Raw genomic sequence first — 15573 nt, 5'->3', positions numbered from 1 at the left:
TAGAGAGAGCTGACACTCCCCACCGTCCTTCCTGGTACAGAAAAAGCCCCGTTCACACCACACCACAGTCCTCTTCCTATTGTGGTAAGCTGAACATACTGCAAGGACAAATCAGTAACATTAATGTTTTTTAAAATATATTTTAATTGAATTTCTGTGCATTTCATACATCTTAATCATATTTAGACCCCCCTCCCCATAGAACCCTCTGTAGCCCACCCACAGAATTTCATGTATTCTGTCATATGTGTTAAAGCCTATTGACCCAAGTCTGTATATCCAAATGTTCTACTGGGTGGGAAGCAATAGACACAGGGAGTAGGGATGGAAATTAACTAGGAATATAACTGCTTGGAAGTAGTTATGATAGAAAAAACATGGAAAGTTGTTCATAATCAAAAACTAGGATTAAAGAAAAAATAAGTTAAAAGGCAACCTGTAGAAGCTGAAACCAAACAGAGGAAAAGTCATCTAAGCATACACCAAGCCATAAAACACCCAGAAGGGCTTATTTCAAGAGATTTAAAATTAAACTTTTTTGTTATCTCTTTGGGGATATAGCTTAAGGGCAAAACAAAAATCATAAATAAGAATCAGGGCCTGGGGATAAAGCTTAGTTGGTAGAGTGCTTGCCAAACATGCATGAAGTCCTGTGTTTGATCCCCAACACTGCATAAACCAAATGTGGTGACACATGCACTGGGGAGATGAAGGCAGGATCAGAAGTTCAAGATCATCCTCAGTTACACAGTAAGCCAGCTTGGGCTATATGAAACAGTATCTCAAAAAAAAAAAAAGATAAGCAACAGCATTACTATCTCAAAATTTTGACCATTATACAGTTGATAAAACAAACATTATCATTATTAACTCATTATCATTAGGAACTAAATTTCTCAGTGTAGAATAAAATATGTAAAATTATAAAACAAAAATAACTAAGGTAGGGGCTAGTGAGATTGCTTACTGGTTAAGAGAGTTTGCTGCTCTTGTAGAGTGATGGTGTTCAGTTCTCAGTACCCACTTTGGGAGACTCACAATCAGTTCCAGGGGGTCTGATATCGTCTTCTAGCCTCTGAAAGCACCCATATGCAAGTGGGCATGCACATACACACACACACACACACACACACACACACACTTGCATACACTTGGGAGATCAAGGCAGGTGGATATCTGTAAGTTGGAACCCAATCTGGTTATACAGTGAGTTCTAGGCCAGTTGGGGCTACAGGAAGACCCTGTCTCAAAAAACAATAATAGCAACAACACAGCAATAGCAACATAAACAAATAACCCCAAACCCCCAACACTAAAGTAACAATCCTGCAATGTTAAAGTTGAATTTATTAAATTATTTTTTCCTGTTTCCCTAAAAATAATTTTCTAGTGGCCGAGTGTGGTGGTGCATGCCTTTAATCCTAGCACTCGGGAGGCAGAGGCAGGAGGATCTCTGTGAATTCAAGGCCAGCCTGGCCTACATAGTGAGTTCCAGGACAGCTGGGGCTACAGGGAGACCTTGTCTCAAAAAGACAAAAAAATTTTTTTTCTATTCTTATGTACTAAAAACAAACAAGGACTGGGGGTTTGGCTCTGTGTTAGAGCTCTTGCCTAGCACATACAAAGCCTTAGGTTCAATCCCAGCACCAACATAAAATGCTAAAAACCTAGAAGCAATTGGGCAATATACAGATAGTGGAGATTTCTGAAGGTGAGCAAAGAAACAGAACAAATACTCAAAGCTATAATTCAAGAACACTTTCCTCCCAAATATATTTGATACTGCAATTTGAAGGAGCTACTGAATACTAAGAATGTTCACCCAGAATGATCAACATGAAAATATATCCTAAAGCATGGACTTCAGAGAAGAGGAAAGACATTTGTTTGGGCATGCAGGAAAAAATCCAAGAGACTTATGAAGGGAAAATACTGATTATCATCTGGCTTTTAAGCAGTAATGCTTTATTCTAGAAAAAAAAATGGAACAATACATTTAAGATACTCAAGGAAATAGATGTGAACAAAGGCTTTGTAAAACAGCAAAGCATTTCAGGGGCACAGACTGTAGGCAAACCATTTCCAAAATGACTTCAAGGAATGTAGTTCCCATGAGCACTTCCTGAGGAACCTATACAATGAGCTTCAGACCACTGAAATGATTGGAAAGACAACACCCCAAGGACTGGGTTAATTATAGATATTTGAAGAATTAAATCAAAATGAAACCGGCACATGCCTATAATCCCAGCACTTGGAAATCTGAGGCAGGAGTATTGTAGAGAGTTCAAAGTCAACCTAAGTTACACACTGAGTTCCAGGCCAACCTGGGCTACAGTGTGAGACCCCGTCACCTTAACAAACAGCAACAAACAAACAAGCAAACAAACCCACCAGGGAAGGAGAGAACAGACTCCCTCAAGTTGTCTTTCACATATGTGTCATCCTCCCACTAAATTAGTTAATTAATTAATTGTTTGATTGTTTAATTAATTAATACCATTCATGAACCCTTGGGTTTGCTGCTCAGCACCCCATAACTTGGGTGTAGTGGCACACACCTGTAATCCCAGCATTTGGGAGGTAGAAGCAAGAGGATCAGAAGTTCAAAGTCGTCCTTAGCATAAGCAGGGTGTGGTGGCACTTGCCTTTAGTCCCAGTACGCCAGACAGAGGCAGGCAGATCTCTGTGAGTTCAAGACCAGCCTGGTCTACATAGTGAGTCCCAGGCCAGCTGGGGCTACAAGGAGATCCTGTCTCAAAAGACCACAAAAAATAGAAGTCAGAGAATGATAGATCATCCCCAGTGTCCTCCTCTGGCCTCATGAGTGCAGGTGCACATACCTGCACACAACCACATATATACTCATATCCCTAAAAAAAATTAAAAAACACTAAATATTCAAAGACTATCAGAATAAAGTGACTACACCCCTCTTCTGGCCTCTGTGGGTGCTAGGCACACACATGGTACATGTACATACAAGTAGGTAAATGCTCATACACATAAAACAAAACTTCTTTTTATATTTTATTTATTATTTTTATTTTATGTGTAGGAGTGTATTGCCTGCATGTATGTGAGTACACCTGTGTCATGCAATGCTGCGGAGGTCAGAACAGGGCTTTGGATTCCCCTGGAACTGGAGTTAAGGACGGTTCGTAGCCGCCATGTGGGTGCTGGGAATTGAACCTGGGTCCTTTGCAAGAGCAGTCAGTGCTCTTAACCACTGAGCCATCTCTCCAGCCCCTGAAAGAAAACAAGTCTTTAAAAACAGAACAACATGGGTCTGGAGAGATATCTTAGTGGTTAAGAACACTAGCTGTTCTTGCAGAAGACCTGGATTTGAATCCCAGCACCTACATGGTAGCTAACAACTATCCATAACTCCAGTTCCAGGGGATCCGACAATCTCTTCTGTCCTCTGTGGGCACTGCATGGCATGGGTGCACTTACCTACATGCAGGCAATACATGCATACACATAAAATAAAAATAAATAATAATAATAATAATAATAAAACGGAACAACAGAGCTGAGCATGGTGGCATATGCCTTTAAGTCCAGCACTCGTGAGGCAGAGGTTGCTGGATCTGAGATCAAGGCCAGCCTGGTCTAAATAGCCAATTCCAGGCCAACTATGACAGGGAGATCCTGTCTCAAAACGACCACCACCAACAACTACTACTACTGGGCTAGGGAGATGGCAAGATTTAGTGCTTGCCAAGCAAACATTAGGACCTGAGTTTGGTCCCCAGCACTCATATAAAAAGCTGAGTATGGCAGCACACACATTAAATCCCAGATAGGCAATCCTAGGGCTTGTTGATCACTAACTATTATAGCCTATGCAGAGAATTCCAGGACAGTGAAAGACCCTGTCTCAAAAAACAAGGTGATTTTTCTGACCCACCATCTGTGGTGGAACAACTGCCAAGATGCAGATTTTTGTAAAAAATCCTTCCAGGTAAGAAAGACGATTACACTCAAATTTGAAACCTTGGACACTATAGAAAATGTAAAGGCCAAAATCCAGGGTAAGAAAGGAATTCTTCCTGATCAGCAAAGGCTCATCTTTGCTGGCAAGCAGCTGGAAGATGAACGAACTTTGTCTGACTACAACATTCAGAACAAGTCCTCCTGGGTTGAGACTTCATGATGGTGCTAAGAAAAATATGAAGTCTCACACCTCTCCCAAGAAGAATGAGCATTATTAAAAGAAGGTGACATTGACTGTTCTGAAATACTATAAGTGGTTGAAAATGGCAAAATTAGTCACCTTCACCAAGAACACCTTTCTGATGAAGGTGGTACTGGGGTTTCATGGCCAGCCATTTGATAAACATTGTTGTGGCAACTGTTGTATGACTTATTTCAAACCAGAAGACAAGTAATTGCATATGAGTTAATAAAAACACAGGAAGTGACAAAAACCAAACCAAAAAAAAAAAAAAAAAAAAAAAAAAACCCCAAAGACAGACGGCAGGTGAGGAATGACTCTGGATGTTGATCTCTGTTCTCTACACACATTTGCACACATGTACACCAGAACACACAAACATGCACACACTCCTGCATACCCCCCCACATACATACCCAAAGAAAGAAGAAAGAAAAAGAGAGAGAAAGAGAGAAAGGGAGAAAGAGAGAAAGAGGAAGGAAGGAAAAAATCTACTTCCATGGGAGAAGAGCATATGAAAAAAATTCAAACTATTTTCAGGAATTATTATTGCTAACATATTTGCCTTCAAGAAATATTAAAAGTTCATCCAGAAGAAAAAAAAATGATGTAGCTGAAAACCTTGGACCCATGTAGAGAGCATTGGAGACAGTAGATGATGGATAGCGTCTTCCTGCCTTTCTGGGGGCATTGCAGGGGGTACATGGGGTCAAGAGGGCAGAGATTACAACTGCTTCCTCACACAGGGACAGCACTGCCCACTGTTGCTGCTATAAAATCCATAAAGCATCAGGGAGAAAAGTCACCAAGGGTATAGTAAGAATAAACAGTCTTTACAAGCTATTATGCAGCCAGTCACTGAGATATGTCATATTCTGGGCCATAAAACAATTCTTTAAAAATATAAAAGAAGCCAGGCATGGTGGTGCACGCCTTTAGTCCCAGCACTTGGGAGGCAGAGGCAGGCAGATCTCTGTCTACATAGTAGGTTCCAGGACAGCTGGGGCTACAGGGAGACCCTGTCTCAGAAAGATCAAAAATAAATAAATAAGGAAAGAAAGAAAGAAAGAAAAGAAAAGAAAAAAGAAAAAAGAAAAATTATAGAAGGTATGTTCTCTGAATATAGTGAAATGAAGCTAAAAATCAGTGCCAAAATGATAGTGGAAGTTATTTGGAAATTAAACAATATGCTTCTAAATAACACATGGGTCAAAGAAGAAATTTCAAAAGAAGTGAAAAATAGTTTGAACTAAATGAAAATGAAAATACACCATTAAAATTTCAAGCACAGAGCTGAAGAGATGCCTCTATCCTAAACTGCTTACTATACAAGCAGAAGGACCTGAGTTTGGATCGCCAGCACCCACGTAAAAAGCTCAGTATAGGCCAGGCATGGTGGCGCATGCCTTTAATCCCAGCACTCGGGAGGCAGAGGCAGGCAGATCTTTGTAAGTTCAAAGCCAGGCTGGTCTACATAGTGAGTTCCAGGACAGCTAGGGCTACAGAGAGACCCTGTCTCAAAAAGACAAAAAAAAAAAAAAAAAAAAAAAAAAAAAAAAAGCTAGGTGTAGCAGTACATGTCTGTAATCCTAATGCTAGGAGACAGAGACATGCAGATCTCTGGAGCTTGCTGTCCAGCCTAGGCTAGCTGAATCAGTGAGCTCCATCCAGGTTCAGTGAGAGACCCTGTCTCAAAAAATAAGATGGAGCCTGGCATGATGACACACACCTTTAATCCTGGCACTTGGGGTGGGGGTGGGGGAGCAGGCAGATCTCTGTGGTGTTGAGGCCAGCCTGATTGATCCACATAGCAAGTTCCAGGCCAGCTGGGGCTGCAAGGAGAAACCCTGTCTCAAAAACAAATGAACAACAATAACAGAAAGATGGAGAGTGATCAAGGAAGATGCTCAACATTGACCTCTAACCTCTGCATACACATGCACATGTACACACACACACACACACACACACACACACACACACACACACACACACACACACACACACACATACACTATGTAACTTTAAAAAATTAATCTTTCTTAAAAGTAAGGAACTGAACTGGGCATGGTGTTGCATTCCTTTAGTTGCAGCACTTGGGAGGCAGAGGCAGGCAGATATCTGTGAGTTTAAGGCCAGCCTGGTCTACAAGGCAAGTTCCAGGCCAGCTGGGGCTACTGGGAGGCCCTGTGCCAAAAAGACCAAAAAAAAAAGAAAAGAAAAAGAACAAGTGAAGGATGGAGCCTTTCCACGGGTGCTGTCACTCTGCTGGCATCCCACAAACCACTGGGTGTCTTCCCACATGGAAAAGCCAGAAGGACACAAGCCTTGCTCTCACAACTATGTGTGTGTGACCATTTCAATGAGTTAGGACATAGCCAAAATATAACAAAGATTTTTGAAAAAGAAAGAAAAGATGAAAAGAAGAAGATGAGATGGGCATAGTGGTGCTCACCTGTAATCCCAGCACTCGGGAGAGTAGACGCAGGAAGATCAGAAGTTTAAGGTCACCTTTGGCTACACGGTGAGTTTGAGGCCAGCCTGGGCTACATGTCTCAAAAAGCTAATAAATACATAAATAAATAAATAAATAAATAAATAAATAAATAAATAAATAAGTTTTTTAAAGTGAAGAAAGTATGAGGATGACTCTTTGGAAGGGGAAGGGCAGCAGTAGGAGGGAGAAGAAGAAAGGGTAATATGGGGTGACTATGAGCAAAGTAAATGATACAGATGTATGGAAATGCTGTAGGAAAACCATCTTTTATGTGTGCATGCATGTAGAGGCCAGAGGTTACACTAAGGTCTCATACCTCAAGTGCTCTATACCTTGTTTTGAGACAGTCTCTTATGACCTGGAGCTCTCAGGGTAGGCTAGGCTGGGTTGATTAGCCAGCCCCAGGGACCTGTCTCTGCCTCCTCAGTGCTGGGATTTCAAGTGTGCACCATCAGACCTGGCTTCTTTACCCATGCTTGGGGATTGAACTCAGGTCCTCATGCTTGTATACCAAGCACTATACTGATTGAGCTCTTAGCCCCTTGTTTTGCTTTTTTGAGTCAGGGTCTCATGCATCTTAGACTACCTTCAAACTCAGTATGTAGCTGAGGATGACCTTGAACTCCTGATCCTCCAGCCTCTACCTCCTGAGTGCTGGGAACACAGGCATGAGCCACCATGCACAACTCAAAACACATCAGGTTGTACAATGAAAATATGCTAATAAAAGCATCTTAAAAAATAATGTACACACAGACACAGACACAGACATGCACACACACAGACACACACACACACACAGAGGGAATAAAAAGCCGATGTGGAGGTCCACACCTTCAATCTCAGCACTTGGGAGACAGAGGCAGACAGATTTCTGTGAGATCAGGGTCAGACAGTTCTACATAGAGAGTTCCAGGATAGCTGGGGCTACAGGAAGATCCTGTCTCTAAAACAAAACAAAACAAGGGGCTGGAGAGATGGCTCAACAGTTAAGAGCACTGGCTGCTCTTGCAGAGGACCTGGGTTCAATTCCCAGCATCCACGTGGCAGCTAACAACTATCCATAACTCCAGTTCCAGTGGATCCAATGCCTTCTTCTGACCTCCACAGGCATTTCACGACATGGATACACTTACATACATGCAGGCATAACACCCACCTGCATAAAATAAAAATAAATAAAAGGGAAAAAGCAGAAAAAATGCTTACATATGTAAGTCAGTTTGAGCTTATGTTTAGTTGAACATTGGTATATATGGCTATATAGAGAAATACTTAGTTTGTATAATGCACGTGAGTTGGAATACACACACACATCTACAGAATTACTCATTCTACAACTGGAGCAGGAGACACACTAGATGAGCCTGGAGCATCTTACAATGATCTAGTGAGAACATGCTCAAGAGGATTAAAAATACAAACCAGGGTTGTAGTAAATCAACCAAGGAGCCACTTGAGAACTCCTGTTGATTATAGCTGGAAGAATGAGGAACAAAATAAAGCAATACTGAATCGTAACCCAAAATGAAAACTATGCAAGTGTCCGTGTTGTTATAAGTGGCTGCATAAAGGTATGAAAAGAATAAAGGCCACGCTCTCATGCAGAATTATCTCCCATAACATAAGAACGCTCTGCCCTCAAGGGAGTGGAATGCAACTTCCCATTCATTAAGTGTGGGTTTATGTGTAGGATTTTGCTTCTGAAAAGAGTAATATGGAAAGATGGGGGAAAGAAACTTTAGAGAAACCTGACAAACATTTTTCAGCCCGGCTATTAAGGTCAACACCAACAACAATTGGGCAGGTTACAATCTGTGCTCTCAATGTGCAATGTGATGAAAAAGTACTGGACCTCTGTAGTCATCCTCAAACACATACAGCAGTCTAGTCAGGAGAAAGCAGACAAACACCATTTGAGGGACATTTTACAAAATACCTCACTGGTACTCTGTAAAACTGTGAAGCTCATAAAAAAAGAAAAAAACAAGGAAAATCTGAGCGAGAAGGCTAAGGAGACATGACCACAAAATGTAATAAAGACAGTGGACAAATATCTAAGGAAATCAGGGACTAGAGAGACAGCTCAGCAGTTAAAAGCACTGGCTGCTCTTGAAGAAGACCCAGGTTGCCTCTTCAGGCATTGCACACACGTGGTGCACTTACGTACATGCTGGTAAAACATTCATACAACATTAAAAAAATAAAAATACTTTTTTAAATTTAAGGAAATTGGAATGAAGTATAGGGTTTAGGTTTTTTTTTTTTTCTTTTAATTCTTTTTTGAAACTGGGTCTTTCTGTAACCCTAGCTGGTGGCTTGGAACTCGCTGTGTAGACCAAGGCTTGTCTCGATCTCATAGAGATCACCTGCCTCTGCCTCCCAAGTGTTGAGATTAAAGGTGTACTCCATCCCTGTCTTTGGATTTACTAATTTATCAGTATTGGCTGCTTGTAGAACAAGTACTGCATTAAGATGTTAATCATAAGGAAAGCACCCCTTGAGAGGCAGAGGCAGGCAGATCTCTGTATGAGGCCAACCTGGTCTGCATAGTGACTTCCAGGCAGGCTGTGACTAGGGAGACCCTGTCAAAAAACTAACAAAAAAAATCATAAGGAAAGTTGGTGGCAAACTATAGCATTTCTCCCTAATCCACAGGGATATAGTCTAAGAACCCCAGAAACCTGAAACTGTGGATAGCACCAAACCCCAAATATATTAAGTTCTTTCCTATATACATATGCCTATGATAGTTAACTTATAAGTTAGGCAATGAATGATGAAAAATACTAATAATGAGACAGAATAACTAAAATAATATACTATAATAGAAGTTATTTGCAAATTATAAATTGTTTATTTCTGGAAATTTCTATGTAATATTTTTAGACCACAGTTGACCACAGGTAACTAAAACTGCAGAAAATAAAATCACAGATAAGAAGGACTACATATGGGAACTCAGTATGATCTTCACAATTTTTCTATAAATCTATAACTATAAAATTAAAAGTTAATTAAAAATTGAATTAAAACAGATTTAGTTAATTCAGCTTGCATATAATCTCTCTCTATATATATATGTTTATATAAAACAGGGGCTGGAGAGATGGCTTAGTGGTTAGGAACACTGGTTGTTCTTGCAGAAGACCCGGGTTTGAATCCCAGCACCCACATGGCAGCTAACAACTGTCTGTAACTCCAGTTCCAGGGGATCCAACAGCCTCTTCTGTCCTCTGCGGACATTGCATGACATGGGTGCACTTACCTTCATGCAGGCAATACACTCATACACATAAAATAAAAATAATAAAATACTATATATATGTATATAAAACAGCAGGGCATGGTGGTGCATGCTTTTAATCCCAGCACTCTGGAGCCAGAGGCAGGCAGATCTCTGTGAGTTCAAGGCCAGCCTGGTCTACATAGTGAGTTCCAGACCAGCTGGGGCTACAGGGAGACCCTGTCTCAAAAAGAGCCCCCCCCAAATATATATAAAACAATGCAGATTCACTGGGTTTGCCCACACACACTGCCTCAGAGCCCCTCTGGTTTCAAGAGCTCCTCGCTGTTCTAAAGGCAGTGAGCCCTTTTGAGGTAATAGGTACCTTCTTGCAGGAAGAAGGGCTTTGTTCCACATACCCCTACTTTGATCTGTTCCTGTTTACATGCATTGGCCCCTTGGATGTCCCTTGACAGTGTAGCATAGAGCAATTGCTTCAACCAGGAAGGAGTCTGGCTGGTCAGCAGGGATCTTTCTGTTAAAGCAGAACTGACACCACACCAATGAGCTAGCTTTAGACAGAAGGTTAAGGCCAGTCTGAAGCCTCCCATTTCTTTACCGATTACCATCTTCCATGGACCCCAAAACCGAGCCTCAGTCTACTTCATCACTCTATCCTCTCCTCCCAAACTCCTCTCAAGAAAAGCCAAGATGGAAATTTAAGTCAATGCATTAACTTTCTTGAAAATATTTACAATCCCAGGGACCTAGAAAGGACCATAATGATTTCTGGTTCAAGAATAGAAAATAACATCTTTGGTTTCTGGAGGAAGTTAGGTGTGTGGAGTTGTGGTAAAGAAGAATAAACCACCTGCTCAGAGGTGGGGAATCCATGGCTTTAGGCTCTGAATACTTCACTTCCTGTCCCCAAGAGCTGTCTCTAGATTCCATGCCCCCTTTGCCCCTACCTTTGGCCTCTTCCACGTGATGGCCTTCATCTTGGCTTTCTGGCTCAGTTCATGTGAACCCAGGGCCTGAACACCTGCTGGGAAGATGCGGTCTTCAAACAGGCACTTCTGAGCCAGACACCTTTGTTTGAAAACAAAATTCTGCCCTTCAAACTTGAGGGGCTGTGTGACAGTGCCCTCTCCATTTCTCCTGTCCCTCTCTCGGATCATGTGGTCATAGAAAAATCCTGGCAGCAGGTAGGGCATGGTAACCATGTAGTGGAGCTCGGCTTTCATGGGCTGCTGCACCCTCAGCCCAGGCCTAATCCTCTGGTGAATGGCCCAGTGCCTATATAGCTCCTCCATTCTCAGCAGTGCAATGCAAATGAACACAGTCCAGAGACAGGCCGTGATCAGAGTCAGCAGCTTTGGCTGGAGGCCCCTGAGTCCACAGTCTTGGGGAAACACATGCAAGTCAGAAAGGAATATAGGGAGGGAAGAGAGCAAGCTAGAGATGGCTGGGGGACAGATAACAATGGCTTGTAGACCTTTAGGGCACCTCCAACAGCCTTGCTGGGACTCTTGCTTTTAAAAGAGAAAATATAGTTTCAGAGAGCTTCCCCCTGCCTCAGCAAAAGGCATTCATGCCTTTGACACTGGCCATCAATGGGGTATAGTATGGGGCTGTATACGCTAATCCTAAATGGGCTGCTGAATGCATAGGAGGAATCTGCTGCAAGCCTTTGTCTGAGGGAAACAAAGCCTTCATTCTCCTGATATTCCTGCCCCATCCATCGACCAGCCTTTTAGGGGCTCTGATCTGTGAGAAGGACCCAGAAGATAAGTATCTATTACAGTAGACCCCAGGCAGTACACAGACATCCATTGCTTTACATTTAGCTGCTCTGGGTCAGGGAGTATGGTGGATGGGCAAGGCAGATAAATGCCTGCTGGAGTTCTTTGTTTTGTGTTTTGTTTCATTTTGTTTTTGAGATGGGGGTCTCATGTAGCTCAGGCTGGTCAAAAACTCACTATGTAGCCAAGTATGACCTTCAGTTTCTGATCATCCTGTCTCCACTTTCCCAATGCTGGGATTTCAGGCATGCACCACTATACCCAGTTTATATGGTGTTGGGGATCAAACCCATGACCTCATGCATGCCAAGAAAGCACTCTGCCCCCTGAGTTATATCCCCAGTCTATGTGTGCTGGAGTTCTATTGCCAAGAACATTTGGCTTTTTAAAAGTTTTATTATGCTTATATAGGGAGCTGGTGTCTGGGAAGGTGGGACTGGCAGGCTGAAATCTAGAAGAGTGCCCAGCCCTCCCTCTTCTCACTGATTGCCACTGGCCCTCACCTACACTCTGTGTCTCAAATGTGGTCTTTGAATTGTTGACATCTGAGTCACTAGGGTACCAATTTAAAATGTAGGTTCCAGCTAGGTATGGTGGTATACCTCTGTAATTACAGCATTTGGGAAGTTGAGGCAGGAAGATTGCTGTGAGATACAGACCAGCCTGGGCTACATGGTGAATTCCAGTTCAGCATTTACTGTAGAGTGAGACTGTCACAAAAAGAAACCAACAAAACAGGGGACTGGAGAGATGGCTTAGCGGTTAAGAGCACCAGCTGTTTTTGCAGAAGACCTGGGTTCGAGTCCCAGCACCCACATGGTGACCATCAAACATCTGTAACTCCAGTTCCAGGGAATCCAACACCCTCTTCTGACCTCTGTGGGCACTGCATGATACAGGTGCCCATATACACATGCAGGCAATACACTCATACACATAAAATAAAAATATATAAATAAAAATTTAGAAAAAAACCAACAAAACAAACAAGCAAAACTCCAACAAAAAGCAAAATAAAATCCAGATTTCTGAGGTTTAGTCTCAGGATTGAAAATTTTCTGGGTTGAGATATGGGCTGGGTCTCTGTGCCTATTAATTTATTATTCTTTCTGTGTGTTTTATTCATTCTGTGTGTGAGTGTATGTGTGTATGCTTGTCGGGGAGACCGGAGGTTAGTCGCAGGTGCTATTCCTCAGCATTTGATTTTGGGTTGCACACACACACACACACACACACACACACACACTACTTATAATAATGCACTTGACAGCCTAGTTCTTTCACCTGCAAGTCCTTCTGTATACACCTCTCTCCAAACTATGTACCTAGCAATCTCAGAACCCCCCCCTTATCAGTTTACTCTCATCTTTGAACAATGGTATAAGTTTCCCTGCCCTTGGTAACAATCAAATTTAGACAGTTTCTATTCAACTGTATTCCCAATACATCTGGGTATGAAGAATAGAAGAGCCAATTCTGGCCTGAACTGGTTTTGGATGTATGCACACTAAAACAAAACTATGTCCTCTAGGGGCTGGAGAGATGGTGGCTAACAACTGTTTCTAACTTCAGTTCCAGGAGATCTGATGCCCTCTTCTGGCCTCTGTGGGCACTGTATGCACATGGTGCATTTAGATACATGTAGGCAAAACACTCATACACATAAAATAAAAATAAATAAAATGGTTTTTAGAAACTGTGTTCTCCATGGGTGCACTTACATACATGCAGGCAATACACTCATACACATAAAATAAAAATAAATAGCCAGGCGTGGTAGCACACACCTGCAGTCCCAGCACTTGGGAGGCAGAGGCAGGCAGATCTCTGTGAGTTCAAGGCCAGCCTGGTCTACATAGTGAGTTCCAGGACAGCTGGGGCTAAAGGGAGACCCTGCTTCAAAAAGACAAAAAAATAAGTAGTAAATAAAATATTTTTTAATGGTGTCCTCTAGTAACCTTTTCAAGAAGTATCACCTATCTACCATCTTATGCCTATGTATAATTGGGCATGCATATGATTGAAATCAGATTCTTTATGGGAAGGGACATATGCAATACAGAAAAATTAATGTATGACTTAATATGTTAATCAAAACAAAGAACCACCCAAACTACACCACTTAGTAACTAACTCCTCCTTCTCTTGAACCCCATAAAAGGAAGCCCCAAACAATAATTGGGGCCCTTGAATACCTTCACTCATGTGGCCCACCATCAATCTTGACAATGTATCCCTCTATAATCTGTGCTATAGTTTTGCTCAGAATAAAGTTATCTGGCTTCTTTTGCAAATCTTTGTGAGCCCTTATTCTCAAACTTGGACAAGGGGCCAAGAACCTGAAAATACCTGGCCCAGACCCTGACCACCAGTAACAGGGTGTCTCACTGAACCTGGTGCACACCGATTAGGCTAGCTGGCAGCCAGTGAACCCCCATGGAGCTACCTATCTTTGACTCTCCAGCATTGGAATTACAAGAACATGCTCTACCATGCCTGGCTTTTTTACATGGGTTCTAGGGATGGAACTCAGGTTCTCATGCTGTACCACACACATTTGACCTACTGAGCTGTCTCCCCAGCCCCAGTCTATGCATTGTAAATAGGTTTGCCAGGAGACTTTTAGGCTCACTAAAATATGAAACCATATTTTTAGCATCAGGGTACTGTTATAGCTGAAAATAATTTTTTTTCTTAAATGGGGTAAGGGATAGGACAGGGTAGAGGAGGTAGTATGGGGAGGGATAACTAACACCAAAGGCCTTTGAAAATCCCATACTGAAACCCTCTATTGTGGAAGCTTCCTAAGTTCCAAAGGAGCTTAAATAGTTATCCTATAAGAGAGGGGCAATGACTTTCCCAGACACCATAGGCTGCCAAATAAAAAATCCAGTGCCAGGTATGGGTTACCTCTTTTCCAGTTGTTGGTCAGTGGGTCCTGTAGACCCCTCCAAACATTACAGAATATTGTCATTGCTCTTGGGTACCCTTACTTGGTAAGGTACCTATTAATAGTAAGACCCTATTGCTGAAGATACTGCATGCTTGAGTCATAGAACACAGAGAGATTAAGTTGGTACTGACCTGGAAGCTTCACCCCTACTGGCTAGTTTTCATAGCGCTAGAAGGTGGTATTTTTGCTACCAGGGAGAAAAGTAGCCAATAATTTTATCCAGATGTGAACTCTGTGAGTTCCCAAAACAATTGGCCCGGTAAGATATGCCCACCAGTGCAATAGTGGCACCCAATGTATAGGGGTAACCAGTCACTCTCTGATTGGATTTAAAGTCTGTTCCACAAGATGAGCACTCATGCCTGGTACTGTTAACTGTGCCATACACCCATGACTGGCTAGGTCATAGGCCCTAAGGGAGAAGCTAATATTATTATTGTGTTAAATGGACATAGTATTAAATTTCCCTCTAAGTTTTTATCTTTATACTCATAGATTAGTGCATCAGTGCATCACTTAACCCTCATCAGAAAAGCTTTTTTTTTTCTTCAGGAGATAGCAATTAGTACAACTGGTCACACAGAGAATAAGAGACTGTGGAGTATCAGCCCTAAATATCATATCCGTCTCTGCAAGCTCAGGGGTCATCTCAGAAGTGGGAGGAAGACTGTAAGAGCCAGAATAGTGGATGTCTCCAGGGAAACATTATTTGCTGAATATGACAGAGACAGTGCACACAAGATCTCACTTTGGCTGTGACTGCATGTATTAGACCTGCACAGGATCAAGTCAGGCAAAATCCCAGCATGCATGAGGAAGGGCTCATTGGTAATTGATGGCTCATTGGTAATTGTAGCCCCAGCTGTCCTGGAACTCACTATGTAGACGAGGCTGGCCTTGAACTCACAGAGATCC

At 42.1% G+C, this 15573-nt stretch overlaps 1 protein-coding gene and 1 pseudogene across 3 annotated transcripts in view; one reads left to right on the top strand and one right to left on the bottom strand.

The window, feature by feature from the left end:
- The window catches only part of Capn3 (calpain 3), a 57008-nt gene that overhangs the window by 27502 nt on the left and 13933 nt on the right, over positions 1-15573 (bottom strand). The gene's annotated exons all lie outside the window — the stretch shown is intronic.
- LOC103744973 lies at positions 1000-4394 on the top strand (annotated as a pseudogene).

The sequence above is a fragment of the Nannospalax galili genome, unplaced genomic scaffold (genome assembly GCF_000622305.1).
Source record: "Nannospalax galili isolate Female #2095 unplaced genomic scaffold, S.galili_v1.0 scaffold342, whole genome shotgun sequence".
Lineage (NCBI taxonomy): Eukaryota > Metazoa > Chordata > Mammalia > Rodentia > Spalacidae > Nannospalax > Nannospalax galili.
Note: the sequence above shows the minus strand (reverse complement) of the source record. Positions and strands in the feature narration are given on the sequence as shown.